At 41.7% G+C, this 24,948-nt stretch overlaps 1 long non-coding RNA gene across 1 annotated transcript in view; it reads right to left on the bottom strand.

The window, feature by feature from the left end:
* Positions 1-257: 257 nt before the first annotated feature.
* The window catches only part of LOC125936170 (uncharacterized), a 61,549-nt gene continuing 36,858 nt past the window's right edge, over positions 258-24,948 (bottom strand). Inside the window, exon 3 of the long non-coding RNA XR_007461950.1 lies at positions 258-405. This is a non-coding gene — a long non-coding RNA (uncharacterized LOC125936170). The remainder of the gene's footprint in view (positions 406-24,948) is intronic.

Here is a 24,948-nt window from a genome sequence, read left to right as displayed (position 1 = left end):
AAACCAAGAGTTGGATGCTTAACAGACTGAGCTATCCAGGTGCCCCTGGCCTGCCTTTATTTTTAAAGAAGGCACCAGGCACTTGTTTGTTCCATGACGTAAGTGTAAGCCCTTCCCACTAAGCCCCATGGAGGTCATCTCGGAAACACTGCTCTACTCAGTCTCCATCCCCCAATGGGGCAAAAGTGTCTAATCATAAATGTTGACAACACTTCTCCATGGCATACCAACCTCACCAATTGGAAATATCTGGAAAGTTTAATCATTTCATCATGGCAATAAAGTAAAACAACATTGTTCACATATATAGTTCCTTCTGGAATAACTGTTGAGCCTGGAAATTTCAAATTTTCCCAACTCTTGATCAGAAGCTCTGACAGAAAAGTTTTTTTGGTTGCTGAGTTTCTGAAAAAGAAAAAAAAAAAACATGGTCTGTTCAAAAAACTGAATCTCACTGAGCCTCAATTTCCACAGAAGTAAAAACTAGATAGTCGCACATATCCTTGAGTGGCATTGGTGGATGAAATGAAGCCATGACATGACGCATATACTCAGAAGGGTGCCTTAAACATAGTGACCAGTAAAGTAAGTGCCATTCTTCCTCTCTCCAAAACACAATCATCCGTGCCACCTCCCTTTTTGTTAGGTAGCTCCTTCTAGAAACAGTACCATTGTCAATTTCCTCATCTGAAAAATGCTGTGCTCTGTTCTTTAGATTTTTTATGAAAATATCAATTTGAAAACATATTTTCAGGAGCACCTGGGTGGCTTAGTCAGTTAATCGTTTTTCTTTTGATTTCAGCTCAGGTCAAGACTTATGGTTCATTGAGTTCAAGCCTCTTGTTGGGCTCTGCACTGATAGTGTGGAGCCTGCTTGGGATTCTCTCTCCCTTTCTCTCTGCCCCTCCCCCACTCACACACATGCATGCACATGCACATGCATGCTTTAACTCTCTCTGTCTCTCAAAAATAAATAAACATTAAAAAAAAAGAAAACATTTTTAAACCAATGCCAACTTATCAGCAAGGAATAGAGGCTAAGTTTCTGGCACAGAGAAAGAATCCCAAATATCCAGGAGAGGGGGAATCAGAGCAAGTGACTGATAAGAAACAAAAAGATTCTGTTGGTGGTCCAGTAACAAAATCACAAGGAGATAAATTGGAGTTCTCAACGCTGAACTAATTGGTGATTATTCTGTTCTCCATAGGAACAGTGCTATTGATTCAAATATCACAGTGCTATGTAAATTGCTGTGTTTTCCTTCTTTTATTGTTATTATTTTTGATGGAGGGGGCAGAAAGAGAATCTTAAACAGGCTCCATGCTTAGCTCAAGCCCAATGTGGGGTTTGATCCGATGACCATGGGATCATGACCTGAGCCAAAATCAAGAGTCAGTTGTTCAATAGACTGAACTACCCAGGCACCCCTCCTTCTTTTTTATTTTTAGTCTGGCAAAATTGATTGTTTGAAACATTGTACACCTTAAAACTAATATAACATTGTATGTTAATTATACTGGAATTTTAAAAATAAATAAATAAGTAAAAATTTAAAAATCTATTATTATGGTAAGAGGTGGGAGCATTGCAACAGAAAGAACTTTATAAGAGATGAAAAATGATAAGCATTGTCAGCAGAGAGTTAATTTTGACAATGAGGACACACCTTCCAGAGAAGCTTTGAGTTTCTTGAGCTACCCACTCTCCTTCCCCCAAAATGTGATCTCATACATAATTTTCCCCATAGAAATGCTAATGTCAGGTGAAAATCTAACTTTGGGATCCTGGAATTCCCACCAACAGCCAACATGCTTGCCCTACAATGCTACCAAAGAAAGGATTCCCTTCTAGATTTTCAGAGTGAGAGGTTCATTTTAAAAACCACCTATATTTGCTGAGATGAAGTATTCAGGGCATTGCTATTGTTTTTTCCTATCGGTTAAATTAGGCTTACTTATGTAAAACAAGTCAATGAAATTGAGGCTTTTTAAATTAACATTGTAGTTGTCTTTAGTTTGGCTTTCTGTGATGTTAACAGCTGTTTCTAGGAGAGCAAAGTTTAGTATTTAATTTATCCAGAATCCTCTCAACCCACTGAAGAAAAATGACGTATGTTTTCATTATATGCTGAACCTTCATCATCTTACCATTAGTACTAAATATATCCCACCCACATATAGAAAATGGATCAAAAATCAATGAAAGAAAGATCAAGATCATTAATACCATGTAACAACCATTCTACTTCAGTTGGTAGGTGGTTACTTATTGCCTTCCAACTTCTTAACCTTTATGTAGGGCACTGAGGGATGAATGAGGAAAAAAAAATTCAATAAAAATATAACCCTAGTTACCATTTATTGAGTATTTATTACGTGCCAGGCACTACTGCTCACACTGATTTCTTATTGCTCCTCTGGGAGGTAAGTATTTCCATTTTAGACACAAGGAGGCTTAGATTCAAAGAGATGAGAGAATTCTAACTCCCATAGCTGGTAAGTGGCAGAGCTAGGGTTTGAACCTATGCTCTTGACCATGGAGCCTCACATAACCTCTGTCCTGAAGAAATGTATACATAGCCTGGGGAATAAAACTCTATGTGCACACAAGCTGACTATGTAACCCACCTGGAAAACACTCAGAGGGCAGTCTGGAGATATAGAAAATAGGTTGGCTTTGAAATAAGCAGATCTGTTTGTGGCTTGGCTTCCAGAAGCATCTCGGCAGGATTTTAAAGCCCAAGTTTCTGACATTCTGCTGAGTCCCAGTCAGAGGTAACCTGATATTTGTATTTGAATTGTACTAATTTAGTGGAGGTAGCTTTTCCCATTTAGACCATAGCAAATAGGCTTTAAAAACTTCAAAAGTGATGGGGCAGTTAAGCGTTTGACTCTTGATTTTGGCTCAGGTCATGATCCCAGTGTTGTGGGATAGAGCCCCATGTCAGGCTCTGCACTGAGCATGGAGCCTGTTTGGGATTCTCTCTCCCTCCCTCCCTCTCTCTCTCTCTCTCTGCCACTCCCTGTTCATGTGTGTTCTCTGTCTCTCTCAAAATAAATAAATAAACTTTAAAAAAAACTTTCAAAAGTGATGATGTTCCCTTTTATATTCAGATTGACTTTTTATGTTCAGATATTCTAGAGAATTACTCAGTAATAACTATTACAGCATCTTGATGAAAAGATAATGGTATATCCATTGTGTGTCTTATTATGTGCCTTGGGTGAAAACTGAAGGCATGAAAAGGCTAATAACATTATCTAGGGTTTAACATCAAATCAGATGAAATTATAGGTGTGAGTTTTGCAGGAGTGGAGAGCACTACCCAAATATAGGACGTTATTATGAAGAATGCTGGTGCCCCATGATGTCTTGACCACCACACTCTAAGTACATTTTACTGACTCTAACTTAGGACATCCTACTCCAAGCCTGATTTTTAAACTTCATTCATTTATTTAACAAGTACTCATATGCCTGATACCGTGCTTTTGATCTAGGAGTCAGAGGGTACAGTGGAAAATAGAGAGAAAGCAGCAGAGACTGGTTTTTCTAAGTACTAGTGTAAATTAGAATTCAAGGCATTAGGAATTGTATACTAAGGAACATGCTGAGCTGAGAAACACTGGCTCCAGTTTGCATTAAATAAATGGGTATTGATTCATTGATGGGCTGAACCAGAGTCCCTGGGGCAAGTTGGGAAAGCTAGCCAATTTTAAAAAAATGCCAGACAAAGTAGTGGCCATAAATCACCAGCCATAAATACCTTTCTACAACAAGGTAACAAGGGGCATAAATAGTTTATAAATATTTTTTTTGTCAAATGATTTCTTTGTAACTCTTCCCAGGCAAGCAACGTCTATGTGGTCATAGACCACAGGCTTGGGATCCAGTTTTTCCTTTCTAAGAACTTGAAAGAGTTTTGTTTTTGTTTTAAAGTGTGACCCACCCCTAGCTCATCACCCAGCCAGCAATGTAGGATCATAGAATCAGCTCTCTTTACTTGGAGACTGAACTCATTCTGGAAAGGCTGGCTGGGCCTCTCCTCACAGCCACAGAGCCCATCCAAGCTCCAACATCTCCACCTTCAGGAAATAATGCAAAACTCGCCTCAGTGCCCAGCCCTTTTTGGATATAGGACCAAACAGCACACCCTATAGCAACTTCATCCGTGATTCCTTTTTCATTTCTTCCATCCCCAACCCCTCAGCAATATCCCCATTAAAAAACAAAAACAAAAACAAAAACAAAAAAACAACAGCCTGATTCTTAAGGCCAGTCTCAGGCCATTTGCTTCCCCTAGACATCAGAAAATGGCGGGAAGAAGAAATTCTCTGAAGAGCAGCATCTTTTAAGGGTCTTTCCAGACCATGCAGCTGACACTGAACACCTGATTCAGAGCCAGATCTCCAACTGCAATTCTGGAGGAAAAAAATAGAGCAATAATAAAGATTTGAGGATTCTACACGTTTGTCTCTCCACATCAAAAGTGTTGGCTAGGGATTCAGAAAATCGTGAAGTTAACAGTTGAATAATCTCAGAAGAGCTCAGACCAGCACTGAGGTATTCCAACGATGCACATTTCTCTTTGTCCTTTAACCAAGGTCTACAGGCTTTAGCTTAAATGAGTGAAGGATTCTACCGTGACACTCTTTCAGTAAGCTCCACCAACATCAGAGAACAAAGATCACCAAGCCATGATCACACTGCTTGTGGGACCTTATATCTACCCCTGGGGATATTCTATACCAGCACTGTCCAACAGAACATCTGTGGTGATGGAAATGTTCTTTATCAGTGCTGTGCACTGTAGTAGCCCCTGACAATGTGTGGCCCTTAGAGCACTTGAAATGAGGCTAGTGGGACAAAGCAACTGAATTTCTCATTTTCTTTCATTTTAATCAGTTTAAATCTCAGTAGTCTTGTGGAAAGACACAGACTGAATCAGGATTTTGCCACAGGAGACCAGGATGGTTTCCACCAGATGTGTCTGAAACAAACTGCTTCTTCTCTGCCTTCTCTCGGCTTCTATATGCTAATCCATTTCTCATTTTAATTTTCCCACACTGACATACTTTATAAACACACCCTCCACCCTACTAAAAACCAACCTCAGTAGGCAAACATCGCAGAAAGAACCTTGGGGTTCACAATTAAAGTCTTTTCAGGAGCTACATTTTTTCCCCACGTCCTCTATATTATCTAACTAGACTCAAGCTACCTAACACTCCATGAAACAACTTATCATTCAGCCTCTGTTGTCCAGGTGGAAAAATTTCCAGTAGCTCTGCAGCCCAGAACCCTACTAAGGGATATAGGTATAGCGCTTACCCATGGTTTCCTCCTTCAACAAAGTTCTCAGGGTCCCTCCTAGACCTGATGAATCAGAATGTGCTGAGGTAGATACCCCAAATCTTTACATTTGATGAGCTCTCCAGTGCCACAGTCACCACACACTTGCAACTGGGTCAGCCTTTGGGAAGTCCTGGCCCGTGGATCATTGGGCATGAAATTATCAACAGAGATGGCCTCCCCACTCCATGCGCAGAGGGATTAAGCAACAGGGAATTTCAGTGGTGCCATATAGGAAATGTTGTGGTTCCAGGGAAGGAAACCATATTCAGTTTAAGCTCTTATCAGGAAGAAGTTGTTTCCCTCTAAGGAATTTGGAATGCCCACTCTTCCATTGAGGTGTGGCAGAAAATTCTCAGTGCCCAGGCTAGAAGGTGTGAGAAAGCAGGTTGCCATACTGGCTGCCATTTTCAGGGTCTCAAGTAGAGCAGAAAGCTAACTGTGCATATGAGATTGAGAGCATGGACGGGACAAAATGAAAATGGCACTAACTCTCTGAACACGTCAGGAAAAGAGGAATTCCTGCCCAGCCTCTGCAATATCACCAATTCTTTTGTGAGAAGGTAATAGTAGTTCACATCAAAATCTTTTAGTTGGTTATATTTCCAGTTTAGTCTCTGTATGGTAAAATGCACATTGTTCTAATTCTCTGGGTGTGGGTCCAATTATTGTCATGCCCATTTGTCATCTTCATGGAAACTACAAGTTGATGAACCTTGTAAAAGAGTGCCATGTGTGGCTACCAGGATTCAATGAGCCATGCTCGATTCTGGAGTACAGAGCAAACCAGGCAAGTGACTGCCCACACAGAACCATGCATTAGGCTCGTTTCTATCAGGTCATGTGAAGACATAATATTAAAATGTTGAGAACTAGATATCAAAAGATGGTGCCTTTAGTTTTGAATATGTCTTTTCTCTCCTTTCCATTATATTTCTATGCCAAAGACTAAAATAGTTGCCCAAACTGTTCTGGCTCCATCTTTTCCCTCCTCTTGAGGAAATCTCTTTCTTGAGTGGTGGGAGTTTTCCAGCGTGGATAAGGAGAAAATGTATAACATCAACCACACTGGGAGTGGGTAAGGGAGCAAACAAACTAATTAGGTGGGACAATGTTGTAAGCCAGGACTATTTGTCTTAGATTTTCTTTGGTGTGTAAGAATTGAGGCTGAAATCAACACATTTGTCACTTCCTTGAATGTGGGTAGATATTAGAGACTCAATCTCTGGATCCCATTGCATGCCCTATAACTCAAGGACTTTCTCTTTATTCCTCCACTAGAAATTTATTGGGGTTTCCTGAAACCCAAAAGGGCTTCTCTTTCCCTGTGACTCTGACCTCTTGAAGAAGTTGGCCACTCGAGAGAGACGGAGATGTGGGCAAAACTGATGAGACACACGTATTGTTCACTCACCGACCGCACACTAAGATGCTCATAGTGATTCCATGCGCTCTTGTTTTCTGCCATTGAACATTTCTGTTCTTTCCATATTATGCTTCTATGCCTCTGTTATTAGATGAGTCTGCTCAGACAAGTTAGCTATCATTTATCTCACTTATAGTAACATCGAGAACACTATTAGTGTTGCTGAGAATTGCCCAGCTCCATGAAGATTCCTTAATAGTTTTGAAGGAAAGTCCCCCAAGTTACAGTGTATGGGGGAGAGAGTTCATACCAGTCTATAAATGTGAAGATCCTCAAGCATTGTGCTGCATTCTTTTTTATTCGTTTTCCCTGGAGTAGGTTAAACCTCTTGAATTAAGATCCATGCTCAGATGCCAATGGGAATGGAGTGTGCAGAAACTGATATGTTTACTTGAATGTGTTTATTAAGTATCATTTCTGCCTTCATCTTTTTCCTTGCCTTTTCGAGCTTTCAGAAAAGAATCTGGTATTTATGATTATTTTATCTTTTCCCCCAAATGTGCATGATGAGTCTTCTGGGAGCCATAACAAGTTTTTTCTTTCTTTCTTTTAAGTTAGTGCTCTGGTCAATTTGTAAACTAATGGTACTGGAAGCTTTAGTTGATTTCTAATTTTTTAAAAACAATTAAGAGATGCTACATAATGGTCTTTAGTCCCAACAGTAAAAAGAACTTGCATTGCTTTTTAGGATTCTAAGTCCACGTACAGACTGACATTACTGCTGTTCCCTCCTGAATCATGGAGGCAGGAGAGAATTGCAGTTAGAGGTAGAATTATAAGCAGGGTTTCTACTTTTGCCATGACTGCATTTGTGCGCCCCCTGCTGGCTTAGTTTATGGTAACAGCTGTTAAGGAATTTGGTCTTGTTTTAATATTTATTTTGACAGAGGCTCTAAGCAGGACTCCTGGGCATAGAGGAGGTAGCAGGGTGTGTGTGTGTGTGTGTGTGTGTGTGTGTGTGTGTGTATGAGACAGAGAGAGAGAGAGAGAGAGAGAGATACAGAGAGAGAGAGGGAGAGGGAGAAAGAGATGTAGTCCAGCTCCCACATTTCCATCAGCTCCTCCATTTCTTTTAAATATGAGCAACTAGCATTTCCTCAACCTTCTATAGGGTGTTATACAAATGCACATCCAAGACCCCTACTTCCAACACTGCCACTTCCAGTCAGACGACTGCTTTTAGATGGAAACTGTGGACCACCACCCCACTTATAATGTATTGAAAAATATCTGTTTAACTGTCTAGTTATATGAAATAGAAATGTGGCCAAATGGTGACTCTGAAATTTCCATGTGCCTCCAAAACGTTGCTCATCTTCCAAAGCAGCTATGCTCTGGTAACCAGCCAGTTCCCTGAATATGAACATCCCACCTCTAGGTAGTTGGCTGAAACCCAAGAAATGTTCATCTCTGGATTCCAACACTCCTGGGCACATTCAGAACATGGAGGACTAACATGGCAGGCACACGCTGGAATGAGACATTGGTAGTGTAAGTCAATGCTCCTATGGGGCTGAGGCCTCAGGTTGCCACAGTAGGAAAATAGAAACTCCTTGAATTGATGCAGAACTAATATGGCATCCAGTGCTTGGTCAGGTTTTGCTCCAGTGAAGCAGCAGGGCCCAGTGCAGTGGCAGCTTCTACATCTCCACCGTGGCCACACCCCAGTGCATGCTACCACTATGTCTACTGCATCCTAATAACAGCCTCACAATTGTTCTCTCCATTTTCATTTGTCCTCCTGGCAACCTGCAATTCCACTCTGAGTCAGAGTGTTCCTCAAAACACTCAAACCAATCATTTCACTCTTTGGATTAAAACTTTTCAAGGATTTCCATTGCTTTTAGAATAAAGACTAAAATCCCCAACCCTTAGCTCACAAGGCTAGTGAAGCCTCAGATTTATCTTTCCAATCATTCTCAAATCCAAAGAGCCTCCTCTGTTTGCATTGCTTATTTTGTGAGTGCATCTAACATTAGATTCTAAGGTCCATAAGGGACCTTATGTCGATATAGTCACTATATCCACAGTACCTACCTCAGAGCCTGGTAGGTTATCAATAATTATAACTACTTACTGAATAAATAAAAGAATAACTCAGGTGGTGGCATGCATAGCTTCAGCAGCATAGAGGCAGTGCCAAGAACAAGTAGCACCAGCCCCTTTGGGACTTACATACAGGAAAGAGCTGCCTTGGCAGGAACACTGGTGACAGCAGCCAGCTTCCTACTCTTGTGGCTTTATTGGCAGCAAAATAATCAGCCACAGACACTGCCAAGTGGGGTCAGAGCAGGAATGAAGAAAGATGGCGGGCACCAAGATTTAGCTGGGAGAACTTGATGCTGAGCAGAGCTCAGGCACCTCTTGGCCATGTGTGAAGAAATGCTGGGAGGAATGGAGTTCCAGAAATTTCCCTGGCAAGGGCTAGAGTTCCAAGAAATATGCTTATGCTTCTCGTTATTGCTTGCCAAGATTTTAGGAGTGGGCATTTCAAGTTACCAAGCAACAGGTATCTTTCTTTTACTAGAACATAGGGAGAGCAGTATAGCAGTTTAGAGAATGAACAACAAAGGCTCAATGAGCTTCAAGGGGTTCAGTCAATGTAGATCCATGGGATCCTACCACAAAAGCCTGCTTTGAGTCGCTGAGATATTGTCTCAACTGATTGAGGCATAAAAATGCTCACAACTTCAAAATGTGGTTTAACTGTATCTCAATCCTCTTTATAACCTATGTTTCTGGGACATTATAGAGTCTTTCAAATGTATTTTTCTTAGAGATCCTTTGTTATTTAAATGTCATATCAACTTGAGGGGCAGAGGTTTCCTTGCTTCACCTCATATATTTCATGGTAGCTGCAATAAGTTGTCTGAACCCTTAACAACATTGTCAGAGTCAAATGTACACTGTTATGTCACATTAAACTTGTTCATATTTCCTAGAGAATTTAGTAGGATTGTCTCTGGCATAATCAGAGATAACAGAAAGAGACCAATCTGGGGTCCTCCAACTGATTTGCTCCAAACATCACCAGTGTAGACACTAGAAACTACCATCTCACCCATCTCACTGCCCTTAGCACTTCCCTATGTGATCCACTGTGAATGAGGCCTGCTGGAGCTTTTCTTTCCTCTTCTTGGCAAGAATGACAGCCTCCATGGCACCTCCTCTATTATCCAGAGTCTCTTAAAAAGAGAAGCCACCGCTTTTACCCTGCTTCCAACTCCAGTGATATTCCAAAATAGCATGAGTCCTGAATTGTGCTCTGGGTACCAAAGGTCCAGTTAACTGCACACAGAGAAGACTCCAGATGACCACAAGGCTGTAATCTCTTGTATCAATCTAACCAAATTATTTAAGAGAAAAACAGAAAATGAATTAAAAAAAATGAGCAACATGGGGTACCTGAGTGGCTCAAGTTGGTTGAGCATCCAACTTCAGCTTAGGTCACAATCTCACAGTTAATGAGTTCCAGCCCTGCATTGGGCTCTGTGCTGACAGCTCAGGGCCTGGACCCTGCTTCAGATTCTGTATCTCTCTCACTCTGCCCCTCCCCCACTCTAACTCTGGGTTTCTCTCTCTCTCTCTTTCCCTCTCAAAAATAAATAAACATTTAAAAAAATTTTTTAAAGAGATGAGCAGTGCAAAGGTCTTTCCAAGCCTAGGAGGAGGGCTCAGTATGCTCTGAAGTGTCATATTGCTATTATTTCTTTTAACAAGTATCCTGTAAAACATAGGTAATAATAATAATTTATAAACATTGTAAATGTTTTTATAAGTAAATTTATATATACTTATATATTTATATATAAATATTTATACATATATAAAGTGATTTATAAACATTATAAATATTCCCTTAGAACATGAAGCTCAATATGTCAAAACACTTTCATTACCTAGCCTTTCCAAACACAGTCCACCCTCAACTGTCTGATTTCGGTTAATGATGTGACCCATCTCTCAACAAGAAGGCTGGATAGTACATTTGATTTGTTTCTTGCTTCCTTCATCCTACTGGTCCTATGGATAATTCCTCCACATCTCACTCACATCCACCTCCTCTTTTTCATTACCATTGCCACCTCCTGGGAATTCATTAAAAATACATCCAAACAGATCTTACTGAATTCAGTTCTTTCTTCTAGCAACGTGTCTGCATAAAACCACCAGATTAATGCAGTGTAGTTCTTCTATGGTTTGGTCAGGTCCCCTGTTCAAAAACTTTCAATAACATCCCATTGTTGATTTAATAAGCTCCAATCCGCTTGCAGATTGGGATTGCAAGACTCTCTGCAGACTGGTCACAATCTGTCTTTCTAATCCCTATATTCCAAAAGAAACTCATTACCTCTCATTTATAAGTCTTTCCCTTTGGAGTCTTATCTCCCCCTGATGGTAGACACTATGTTGTAACTGAGAGCACTTATGATTGAGCACCTCTAGATATCTCTTGGACAGGGGGTTAAGTCTTGCTTAACTAACCATTCCTCCAAGCAACTCCCCTATTGTCTCAGCATGAATTTCTTGCTTTCTTTGGTTTTCCCCAAATTCCTCAGTGGTACCCTCTGATGGTCTTTGTGCACCTGCCTCTCTTCTTAGAGAGTAGTCACCTTCACGGTTAGAGGCCACATTTTTATATGTTTCCACCACCACTGCCCACAGTATTTTACTCAGGAAGCCTTCATCATCTTAATAATTGTTTGCTAAAGGGAAGAATAGTCACTAGGTGATGCTCTCTGACATGAACGTCTTCCTTTCATCCCAAAAGCGAACAAAAGGGCACACCTACAAATGGCAATGCCATCCACACAATGGCAGGTATGCATCTCAATCCACAAATGTCCTTATGCACTGAACTAAGATGACCTTACTAAGAAATTGAAAGAGACATGTTTCTTTTCTCATTTTTCCCCAAGAAGCTAAGTGACAAAAATGAAGGATAAGAAAAAGTGGTTTTCTAAGCTCATGAAAAAGAGGAGTTGTAGATTGCCTTGGTCAGAGCCAACAGGAAGCTCAGGTGGGAAGAACATTGACTACCTTCATCTAGGAATTATTCCACCTATTTCAAAGGGTTCGTGTTCAAAATGGCTCTTGTGGACATTATTCTGCTTTTATTCCCTTTGGTTAAAAATACTTTAAAGTATTTTTCTAAAAATTTTTTTTAAAAATGTTTTGTTAAAAAGCCAACAAATACTTGGCTTTTATTCCCTTTGGTTAAAAAAAACAACTAGTAATAATGAACTAAAAATAATAATTCAGAGAAGACATTTTTCCAGCAGGAAATCCCTTTTCCTAACATAAGTCCACTGGAAAAAATTTCCATATGTATAGCAGCCTTTGCCTTGACTCATAGTTCCCATGTCTGTCGCTGTTAACACTGATTTTCAGGAATTCTTTCACCAACTGGAGGACAGTTAGCTAGGATTTGACAGAATCCTATTTTAAATGTGGTGCTTGAATCCACAGCCACTCTTACTTCATAAAGGTGATGATTCCACTATCCTGTCCTGTCATGGCTAGGATGCACACCTAGAAGGAGCCACCTGCTGCTGGGTCAAGAACCCACTTGGAAGAGTCGGTGTTGATGTAGCAGCTGTTCTTGTGGTTGAATCATCTCTGCCTGTCTCCTAGCCCCTCCTGATCTAAACAGTGATGGGCATTTAGATCAAACCCAAGGAAATGAGTTTTTGCTCTCTCCCCATCTTTCACTTCCTCCCTGGGTTTTCCTGCAATAGAAATCTCAACTAGGATTTCTACTAATATAAAAACTCTCAAGACAAGTTGAAAACTCAGAGATTTCTTAGTTCATTTCTTGTCCCTTGGTCCACCTGCTCTTAATCCATCTGACAGGTGGTTCTATGGACAGCTATGAAAGATTTCCATGGACACCAACAGTAACTTTCCCCTATTTTTTTGGTCTTATTTCTATAGTTTGTTTTGTATTATTTCTGATATGAGGCCACATTAAACCTTGTAATTTGCTTGTTTGACTGTCTTCATCTTTTGGCACTTAAATTCCATGAAAGCAGGACTTTGTCTCAGCTATCACTGTGTCCTCAGCACCTAGGACAGTGTCTGGAACACAGTAGGTGCTCAATCAAAACTTGCTGACTGATTGTGATCAACGAACAGAGCATCAGTACCCCCGCCCCATATTTCACACAAGATAGGGAACTATGCAAAATTATTGAACTAAGTACAAAATGATCTATCTATCCATCTATCTAACTATCTAGAGACAGACAAGCAGACTATGAGGAAAATTGAGACAGATCTGTGCCAGCTATGAGCACTAAGCAAAGTCAGTCTGCAAAAAAGAAACCCAGCCATCCAGACACAGCCTTTAGACCCATGTTTTTCCACTTTTGTGTGCACTAGAATCCCCTGGAGATCTTGTTAGAATACAGATTCTGATTTAGGATGTGTTTCAGAGAGTGCCCCAAATTCTGCATTTGTATCAAGGTCATGGAGGATGCCAATGCCACTGGTCTGTGAATCACGTTTTGAGTAGTGAGGCTGTAGCTGTAGATAACCAAACAATGTTTTAAAATAATTGAATCTTTTATCTTGAGAACAGAAGGCTGACCAGATAACAAAGTTGATTGTTTTCTTTTTTCTTTTCTTCCTTTTTTTTTTTTGCCAGATATCCTAACTCCAGAAAGTACAGAAACATATCATCACAAGAGAAATTATTCCAAATACAGAAATAAGCAGATTGGTAGTTGTCAGCCTGCTTAATACACTGGGGAAAAAATAGGATTTGAAAAATTATATGGAAGCAATTTCATGCCCATTAGACATTTTAACCTGTTTCTTTATGACCATTGATGTAAAACAAATATACTCAGATTGATCCGGAAGGGAATCTTGAGTCTTCATACATATTATTTCATTGCTTCACAGATGTTTGGAAGAAGAAGAGAAAAGTGATTCATACATGAAGAGTGATTGTCCTTCAAATCCACTCCACACAGAGATTTTCCAGTTCCTTTGCTGGTGCAGCCCACACACCATTTTGCTTCTTTGTGGGGAAATATAAGATGTATTCTTCGTTTAAGCTATTTACTATGGCTAAAATGATACTCGGCCCTCCAGATGTTGATGCAACAGAGAGCTAAAGAGAGAGAGACAAAAGGAGAACAGTTCTGCATCAGAGACACTGAGAGCTCCATTCATTGGAAAAGACCCGCTGACTTCCACGTTCAGCCCTACTATTTATTCTAGTCACCGGACTGTTGAAGCCACTGCCCCACTTTCTGGATGATCCCGGCTGGAGAAATAAGAACAGATTTATGGTACCCTTTAGGGTGTTCACCCTTTGTGAGGCCACAGAAGGGACACGAGTCTGAGGTCACTCAAAGCTCTGGCTTACTTTGGAGCCCATCCTCTCTGACAGCCAGGGCCTTATTTCCTTCCCCTGCCCAGCCCCCTTTTGTGGGGCACAGGGTCCTTCAATCTCCTGGTGTCTTGAAAACTCAGATGGAGGCCCCAGAAAGACAAAAACAAATATAAAGCATCTTATGGCTTCCCTTTATGGAGCTCTCTGTTCAGGGAGAAGGAAGTTATTTTGTCAAAGCTCACCTATCAGTTTGCCCATCTGGCAGGTGGAAATTAAACACAGGCAAGCGTCTTCTGAGAAAATGAAAGTGGACTCCAATTCCTCTCTTGATAAATACAGCCCACTGTTGGATATGGGGTTATTGTTCTCTGTCTTCTGGACACCAACATCCAAACTGCCCCACACACACTGACACAATCACACCCCTGCACACACTCATCCCTGCACACACACATCTCTGCCCCCACTCATACACATTTAGACCCTTGCACACACTTATCTCTGCCCACGCTTACACACTCACATGCCACACACACATCCATGCACACACATGCACACTCGCATCCCTGCATACACTCACACACACCCTTGCACACACACATTCCCTTACACGCACTCTCATTTTCACACATTCTCTGTGCACACACCACAGACTTTCAAATCCAGTAATGTCCAACCAGGTGCCCCAACACAAAAATGCCCCATCTGGGTCCCTACTTCTGTCTACTGTTTTCATATTTAAAACCACACAGTAGGCTTTCCTAGGATGGAAACTTAAAAGTCCTAAGAACATTTTTTTAATATTTATTTACTTATTTTGAGAGAGAGAGAGAGAGAGAGAGACTACAGGCATGTGCACACAAGTGGGGAGGGGTAGAGAGAAAGGGAGTGGGAGAGAATCCCAAGCAGGCTCCATGCTGTCAGCACAGCGCCCGACATGGGGCTTGAACTCACCAACCGTGAGATCATGACCTGAGCCACAATCAGGAGCCAGACGCTTAACTGACTGAGCCACCCAGGTGCCTCAAGTCCTAAGAAAATTTTTAAACAACTTCATAGTTCTGCAATTCTTAAGGTAATTTGGATTGTTTGCCCTCTAGAGTCTTGCCCCACCTGGATCTCAAGTTCACCTTCTTGCACCCACATCTCTTCCCCTTGTGCCACCTCCTCTTTAGTAACTTTCTTATTAAGGGAACACTGTCCCTCTCTTGCTCTTCCCATGGACTGGCATCCTGTCTCTGCAGCTGGCAGATGTCCCCAGTGCCGACCCTGCCTGGGTGTCTGAATAGTGCCTGCCTGCATGGCCTGCCTCTGTGTGCACATCATTACCCATCATCTGGGCCCATAGTCACCCCTTGATGGACATCCCCCAACCCCACTGGTTGCCTGGGTGACTGCTAGTTGCCTAGCACCGTATTTTACCAGCCAGATGGGTTTCCTGTCATCCACAGTCCTGGGTCTGTCCCTGACCTTCAACACCTGGGCCACCTGGTTTTATCTCCCAGGCCACCCCAACCCCCCATTCTGCATCCATCTATTTCAGGAGATAAAATCCTTACATAAATAACAGTAAGAGAACCCATTCTAATAACCTGCTCAGTATAATAATACTGCTGTATCATTTGAACTGAAGGACATCACCTACCAAGAAATGGATCACAAAAGGAGCCTCTCCATCTCTTTTTGTAGTCTGTAATTCTTTTCCCGACATTTGACGACAAGCAAAATCAGAGGCTTTGCATGACAAAGTAGATGGTTACAAAAGGCACACAAGGAATTCCTAAGGAAATTTTTTTAAAAAAGAACCTCTTAAAACAAATTAAGAAAATGTTTTGTCAATCCATTAATGGTCAAAGAAGCAGCACCCAATACTAAAATTATTTCATATCACAAAATAGAAACTAGCCACTGGAAATAGTTTTAATCAAAGAAAGGTATATACAGATATATTTACAAAATAGAAAAACAAAGCTATCAATAGCTTCTGCTAGAAGACATTTGATCTGCTGATCTGCTACTGTGAATCTGAGCTGTTTTCTGAAGCAAGATTGTCTGAAGATTCTAAATAATCCTTCTGAATCCACACTTTGGCTTTTAACCATGAAAATGACAAGTTCAGGTTGCTGGCAAGATAGGCATGTGTTTATATCAGTTACATCAGAAAAGAAGTGGCTTATTTTGAGAGAAGGAAGAAAGACAGGTGACTACCCACTGCAGGAACACAGAAGAAACACCAAAGGAAGGAAATGGGGGAAATGGTCAGGGAGAAGCTCACCATTTAATGACTTTGGGGGTTTTCCAACCCCTGATTCCTCCCATCAAGGCTGGGAGGTCACTGAATACATCTGTCACATATCAAGAATAGCATCCCTGCAGGGGAATGGGGCTCACACTGTCAAGGCATTTTACATTAAAAGAAAAATCATAAATGTCTACAGGAGTGCTGATGCATAGGAGCACATGTACCCCAATGTTTATAGCAGCATTTTCAACGATAGCCAAATTATGGAAAGAGCCTAAATGTCCATCAACTGACAAATGGATAAAGAAGATGTGGTTTATATATACAGTGGAATACTACTTGGCAATGAGAAAGAATGAAATCTGGCCATTTGCAGCAAAGTGGATGGAATTGGAGGGTACTATGCTAAGTGAAATATGTCAGAGAAAGACAGAGAAATATGTTTTCACTCATGTGGATCTTGAGAAACTTAACAGAAGACCATGGGGGAGGGGGAGGGGAAAAATAGTTACAAACAGAGAGGGAGGGAGGCAAACCATAAGAGACTCTTAAATGTAGAGAACAAAGTGAGGGTTGATAGGGGCTGGGGGAGAGGGGAAAGTGGGTGATGGGCATTGAGGAGGGCACTTGTTGGGATGAGCACTGGGTGTTGTATGTAAGCCAATTTGACAATAAGTCACATTAAAAAAAAACAAAAAAGACCAGACACTGGAGAGCTCCATCTCTCTCTCTCTGTCTCTCTCTCAACCAGTCTCCTTTTCTCTCTCTCTCTCTCTCTACCTCTATCCGCCATGGAGCATACAGTGGGTCAATATCTGCCTATAAGCCAGGAAGAAAGTCCTCACCAGAGGTGAATTTTCTGGTACCTTGATTTTGGATTTCCTAGCCACCAGAACTGCTGGAAAAGAAATTTCTGTTGGTTAAGCCACCTTAAAAAACAAAAAAAAAAAAAACCATAAATGTACATTCTGATGTGAAATGCTGCAATATTTCTAGAATGGTTAAAGCAACTATAAATCGTTTGAGTACTTAAAACAAAAATCTCTAAACTTCCCAGTCCTGGCCGGCAGTGCTCACAGACAAACAAGACAAGTAGAACTGCATTGTCACCTCTCCTGGGAAAGCCGAGCAGTGTCCCCTGCCCTGTCCATTAACCAGAGTTTACCAATCTGTTCCAGAGCCTGGACCGTCCACCAGGACTAAACCAGGGTCTATATTTTCTCGGCTTTCCTTAATGAAGGCACAAAATGAATGCCTTTTCTGCCCTCTTTCTAGCTTAATAGGGCATCTGACCTTGAACCTGCACAAAGCATCTGAAGACTAAAGCACCAAGTCATTGAACAGAAGCTCCATACCTCAATTTCCCACTCAAGAGGCTCCTCAGAAACCTTTTACTTGTTTCTGGGGGAGCCTCCCTGCTGGAAAAAGCTGCCAGTGTGGATAGAGGATGTCTGAAGTTACTTTTTTAACGAATCTACAAAATACTCCAGCCACATTGGGGCAGGACTTTTTCTGCATGCATAAGAAGGATTCTTTCATCTCTTTCTCCTTCCTTTAGCAGTTGTTCCTAATTTTTTGTCTGTCACTGATTCATTTTGATAACCTTATGCAGTTCAGAGCTCTCTCCCCAGAGACTGTGCCTGGGATACACACGCAGAGCATGTCACAGGCTCCAAGATGCCGAACCTTGGGTCCCATAAGCCCCAGGTGAAGGGTCCCTGTTCTTTGTCATAACTGTTGGGAGATAGGTACCTCTATCAACCTGGCATAAGAAAGCTGCCTAGGGACACCACATAGGTCGCATCATCCTGCAAAGCTCACCCTGCCGGTTTTGTTGTGGGCCTTCTCAGACCAAAGAGATTACCTTCTGGATTAAAGGGGGAAATGCAAACATGATTATGTGGTGGCTATCTGGAGCAAGAAGGAATTTCACACAGGAAGGATAGCCCAGAACCCTTCACAATTTCATTGCCCAGTACACTGTTTTCTCTTTTTCATTGTTTTATGTAGACACATGACACTGTTTGTCTGGATGCTTGTTACATTTATATAACATCTCCTCATCCCTGGGTTCATGACAGCCTGTTCTCAGGCTGTATAACTATTTTGCTGGTACTTTTGGGCAAGGGGGGCATTCTTCCCAACACAGCAAATGAGCAACTCCAATTGTGAAACAAAGGGACAAACACACAAACCAGTAATGTTACAAACACAACTTGAAAATTAGGTTAGACAACAGTGCAGAGAAATAGTCTTCAAGGGGTGTTTTTCAGGGGATGAGAATTCTTTGAGCTTTTCTATAAAATACACAACAGTTATGACTTTCTGTGTGTTCTCCCTTGACCCTCTTAGAGGATCACTTGTGGAGCCTGAAGGACCCAGTCTGGAGAGTTAAGATCTTTCCAAGCTGGGGAGGGACCACCCAGGGGGAAGCAAGGGCTGCCAGGATATAGGGGGCAGGGGTCAAGATGGCATGTGGAGGGATTGGCGGGGGAAAGTATTAATGACTGTAATAATGTCTGCCACTTAGTGGGTGTCCACCATGGGCAGACCTGTCACTCCCTCTAAAAGTAGGTAAAGGAAGGGGGTTGGGTGATGGGAGAAGCAGGAGGAAGGACTTGAAGAGTGCTGTCCTGCAGCTTCCCCTCCTGACCTTTCCTTGGGAAAAGGAGAATGTTCTAGAATGTTCCAACTGGGGAGCCTGACGCCAGCCCAAGGCCTCCAGTACCCCCATCAGGCACTCTGTCACAAAGTCAGAGGATGCAAGAACATTTTTGCAGTTTGGGAAAATAAATTATCCCCACTTCCATAATATCTTTGAGAAATGTCTAAAACCTGAAGTCTAAAACCTTGTTAACTTTCAAACTTCATACTGATGGAATATTATTTTAATGCTTCACTGTCAAACCTTGTGAGGTTTCAGGTTGTAATAGTGGAGTGCAGCCAAGGACTGAGCCAGCACCGGGAGAGCTAAGGCTTTGGGGGAGTTGCTTAGCCAACCAGGAGAAAGGGGATGTGTGCTGTCGTCACCCAACACAACATCACTGGGGATGTGCCTGTATTTTTCTGTCCTAAGTCCAGGGGTCCTGGGATTCCTCCCACTCCAGACATTGCTCCTAATTTCCATGTGGCCTGGAAACCTTTGTAAAATGATTCAAATATTGACAAATGATGTTTTCTTCTGGTTGGGAAGGAAGCTTAAGAAATACTATGTCTAAAGATGTATTTGTTTATTTGTTTATCTATTTGTTTATTTATTTATTTGAGAGAGAGTGCACACACACACACACACACACACACACACACAAGAGCAGGAGAGGGGCAGAGAGGGAGAGGGGAGAGAGAATGTCAAGCAAGCTTCACACTGTCAGCACAGAGCCCGACGCGGGGCTCAATCTCACAAACTACGAGATCAAGATGAAATTAAGAGTCTATTGTTTAACTGACTGAGCCACTCAGGTGCTCCTAAACATGTATTTAAATGAACAACAAATCCTCCATTTAAACAAGATAAAGTAATTGACAGCAAAGCCCAGAAAATGGCAGAGGAAGTGGGCACGTTTCTGTCCATAATAAACCAGAAATGAGAAATTATTTTTTAATCATTTCTTTATCATGCAAAATGTACATGAAATGTAAGCTGTAACACACACATCTTCATAGTCTTCTGAAGCTCCTGCTCTACCAGGAAACATCCTGGGGAGCCCACCCTCCCTTTCCCTCCTCTAATACATGACACCGAGTGGGGCATGGGGCATAGGTGGGCATGTTCCTTAGCTGAATACTTGGCTGTTTGCAATGCACACTTTTCCTCCCCAGCTACAGTGTAAGCTTCTCAGACACAGGGGATCTCTTTTGTCTTTTCTTGTATCTTCAGCAGCATCCCACATTGTTTTTCAGCTGTTGTAATATACTTTCCTCTATAGTAATACATTCTTGTAAAATTTGTGTTTTATTCAAAGACATTCAAACGTGGCACCTGTCATACCATACCAAACCCTGCAAAAGAGTTTGAAGGGGGAAAATGAGTTTTTGGGACTGTGGACTTTGCCAGGGGTTTGCATTCCCCTCTCACTCTAGGAAGGTGGCTCTGGAATCAGAAAAGCAGAGCTTGGTTCTCAGATCCATCCTTTATAAGCCATGTGATCTCAAGCCTCAGCTTCCCCACCTGTAAGACAGAAATGTTGATAGCTGTGCTATGTAGCTCATAGGACTATGACAAAACACAAGTAATCTCATGTGAAGAGTGCTCTGTGTATCACGACACTGCTCCAGTGAAAACACTGGAGAGTAGCGTGTTATCCTATGGGTATAGTTCACTCAGGGCAGTGTGCCTACCCACTGTCCAATTTTTATTTACCAAGAGGAATAGAGTGCCCTGAGATTTCAGAGCCTTATAGATCTGAATGAGCTGTTAACCACCTTGTATGTCATGGCTTCTCAGCGAGGTGAAGTGATTTTATGTCCTGAAACGTAATCGCTGAAAGCCAGAGAGGAGAGAGAAGAGTGCCACCTGGAAGGTGAATCAGTGTCAGGACTGCAGACAGAGAGGGAGCAGGCAGCACTGGACTTTGACCCAGGAAGAACTTGGACATGAAGCTGGAATGTAGGTCTATTCCAAGGCTGGATTGATAGCAAGAAAGGAGACTCATGTAGGGTACAATTCAGGTTCCCTGAATTTATCACTTAGAGGGTCTTGTCCCTGAGTCTAACTAGAATCGAAATGGCTTTGAAGGCCAGGGTCTGAATGGGGGATTTAAGAGAGAACTCAGGCTATTAAGGCAAGTCTTATACTGCCTCTCATTGGGTTTGGTCTGGGACCTAAGACATGGCTAGGGTAGGTTGAGAAGTAGATTTACTTAAGAAGCTTGAGGCAGGACTTCTGACAAGTGATATTAACAAGCAATGGTCTACTAGAAATTTCAAAACAAGGTTTAATTCCCAAAGAGGATGCAATGATTTAAAGATCACTAGACCACAGAAACTGAATTGCAGCCTTATATTGTAAAATCTTTGATTTTGAGCTCCCAGCAAGTTAAAGGTATTATGACTGGCAAGGAAAACATATTCATTTATTTTATTTGCATAAGAAGGTACCTGTGCCCATTAAAATTAGTTTTAGCTAGTGGTATGGAGTGGACCGGATACCCATCCACTGGAGCTATTCCTCTTAGCAAGGTTCTGGGTAAAGAAATTTCTCACCGGAACTGGTCAGCCATTTCATTCTTACGCTGCTTAACAAATTAGCCCTAACTTAGTGGTGACCAGAGCAATGGGGGTACCCAAGCCAAACATCCCTTGTCCTCCAGCAGGTTATCCTAGGCTTGCTCATGTGGAGATAAGGTAGGATTCTAAGAGGGATAAAGGAGGCATACAAAACTTCTTGAGACCTAGGCTCAGAACTGACACACCATTGCTCTGCCACATTCTATTGATCAAAGCAAGTCATAAGACCAGTCAGGGTCAAGGGATGGGAAAACAGACTCTGCTTTTCGGTGGGAAGAGTCGCAAAGTCACAGTGAAAAGGGCACGGATACAGGGAGGGGAATAATTGCAGCCATTTTTGGAAGGAATTTACCAGAGCCTCAACCCCCAATATATCCCAAGTTCTGGTTCACACCAATGAGCTCTGCTCCCTCCCTATAATGAAAATGAAGAGCTCGACCTCAATCCCCACAAAGCATCTCTCCCACCTCCCTGGGTCCTCCAGGAGTTGGGTTGGAACCTTCTGGCTTAATTGGAACCTTCTGGCTTAATTGACCTTCTTATGGCATTTGCTAGCTCACAACCTTGTGCAGGAGGACTTGTGGCTCTCTGGAGATTTTACTCTCCTGGAGGAGGAAATCATGGACTCTAAGGGCCTTATACTTCCCAATGTCACATGAGTGGTCTGTACAGATGGGAGCGGCCTCACAGCCCAGTGCCCTCTCTCTGCTGTCTGCTCTCTGCCATGTTGTCTTGTGTAAAAGCTTCATGCCCGAATGTAAGACAATACAGAAAGTGCCTGCCCATCCCAAGGTCTATCTGTGCATTCAGGAAAGGTAGGAGGAAAAAGATTATAGGTTATGATGGTTAAGTTTATGTGTCAAGTTGGCTGGACCATAGTACCCAGGTATTTGGGCAAACATTATTCTGGATGTTTCTTAGAAGGTATTTTTGGATGAGATTAACACTTAAATCAGTAGACTATGGGTCCAGCACATTGCCCTCCATAATGTGGGTGGGTCTCCTCCAATCAATTGAAGGTCTTAAAAGAAAAAAAACTCATCTCTGCAGAAAAAAAAAGGAATTCTGCCAACAGATTGCCTTTGGACTAAAACTGCAAATCTTCCCTAGGTCTCCATCCTGCTGGCTTACCCTGCAGATTTTGCAGGTTTTAGACTTTCCAGACTCCATAATCATGTGAGCCAATTTCTTAAAAATCTCTCTTTCTCTGTCTACACACACACACACACACACACACACACACTGTTGGTTCTGTTTCTCTGGAGAACCCTAAGACAGGTATGAAAACAGTGAAAGAATAAGCTCCATCATACTACCCCGGATTCTGAATAAATAAATAATAAGAATAAATAAGTTTAAGAACTGGATCTAAAAATTTCTAGTAACATTTCTAGTATCCTGAGTTAAATACTACTTTTTAGTAGGTTAATAGGGGAAAGAAACAAACAAAAAAAAATGTGCACAAGGAAGGAAGAAGAGCAGAAAGAAAACATTTGTAAATTCTATTCTCATATATTATTCCAGTTAAATAACTGAAGTGAATCAAAGCCAAGGGACGATATTTTACATTGATAGTCATGATGATGTGACCTATTTATGATTTCATTTTTGCGGCTGGGTGGCTCGGTTAAGCGTCAGACTTCAGCTCAGGTCATGATCTCGTGGTCTGTGAGTTCGAGCCCCGCTTTGGGCTCTGGGCTGATGGCTCAGAGCCTGGAGCCTGCTTCCGATTCTGTGTCTCCCTCTCTCTCTGTCCCTCCCCCATTCATGCTCTGTCTCTGTCTCAAAAATAAATAAACGTTAAAAAATTTTTCATTTTTATTCCCATTACTTTATGTTTGTTCCTTTATTATAGGAATGATTGTTTAAAAATGGGATTTCTTGTGACATTTTCCCCAAGGACTCAGTGTTTTACTTACACGTAAGTCATGTGTTTTGCCAAGAACAGGGAATCAAAAATGAACATAAAAATATATATGACCTTATTTTCATTTCAACCATCCTGGTAACCAAGATTTGGAAACAAAATTTTAAAAAAAGTAAACTTTTTTTATTTATTTATTTTAACATTTATTTATTTTTGAGACAGAGAGAGAGCATGAACAAGGGAGAGAGACATTTATTTATTTTGAGACAGAGAGAGAGGGAGACACAGAATCTGAAACAGGCTCCAGGCTCCGAGCTATCAGCACAGAGCCCGACGCGGGGCTCGAACTCATGGACTACGAGACCATGACCTGAGCTGAAGTCGGACGCTGAACCGACTGAGCCACCCAGGTGCCCCTAAACTGCCTTTAAATTGAAGATTTTTTTTTTCCCCCAATGATTGCAATACAGCTGCCATAAATCTTTGAGTTGAAGAGTAGCAAGTTTGCCAAGAAGGGAGTGAGATGGGAAGAAACCAGAAAGATCCAGAAGCAGAATCCACCAGGTTGGGCCCGATGAGCCATCCAAGTCCAGTGAAGGGAAGGAACTCAGGGAGACCACCCTCATAACTCAGGCCTTCTGAGCCTTGAGTCTCTGCTAGCTGCTTTGCTGGGTGGTCCTTTCCAGACCTGAAAGCCTTGGGTATAGCAATACTCTCTTGAGCCCCTTATCAGAAGGACTTCTGCATGGATGACTAAAAGGCCTTTTAATTCAAAAGCTCTTCAGGAGTAGTAAATAAACCTAGAGTGTCTTTACCCTAAAAGCTTGATGGCTGGAAAGAAGGCTCTTTCATTTTCTGGTCCACACTGCCACCTGCTGGTCTGGCCATCTCTCTACGCTAAACATTTGTCGTTTTCTCCCTGTGGATCCAGCCGTTTATATTTTACTCAAATACTCATATATCAGAAGTGTTACCTCACTATATTTCCCATAACATTAAGGAAAGCACTTGATAAACCAATTCATGGAACACAAGTTACTCATGTGGACTGTGGATGTGAAGTGAAATAACAGTCATGAAGCTCAAAATAGAAATAGTTGACTCTGAACATCCCAAGTCTCATTTGGATAATTAATACCTACACTTGTTGGTTGTCTGATTGCCCAGTAATTATAGTTTAAGTTAAACAGGTAAATCTGATGGGTACGTATCTGTTTGTGGACGGGGTTAACAACGCCTGTTGATTAAGCATCTTCTTGTCGTTCCTCTGGAGCTCCATGGTAATTAGTGGGCTGTTATGGGGTTTTTATATATGCAAATAAATATTTAACACGAAAATGTCTCTGGATGACAGACAACAGGTTCATGAGAAGCAGCGATTTATCATCAGCACGGACTACTTCAGGGACATCACTTAATACAGGTAGTCAGGAAACTGTCAACATTTGTTTGGAAAGCCATTACAGAGGGTTTTTGAATAATTTACCTATGT

This window comes from Panthera uncia (assembly GCF_023721935.1).
Source record: "Panthera uncia isolate 11264 chromosome A3 unlocalized genomic scaffold, Puncia_PCG_1.0 HiC_scaffold_11, whole genome shotgun sequence".
Taxonomy (NCBI): Eukaryota; Metazoa; Chordata; class Mammalia; order Carnivora; family Felidae; genus Panthera; species Panthera uncia.
Note: the sequence above shows the minus strand (reverse complement) of the source record. Positions and strands in the feature narration are given on the sequence as shown.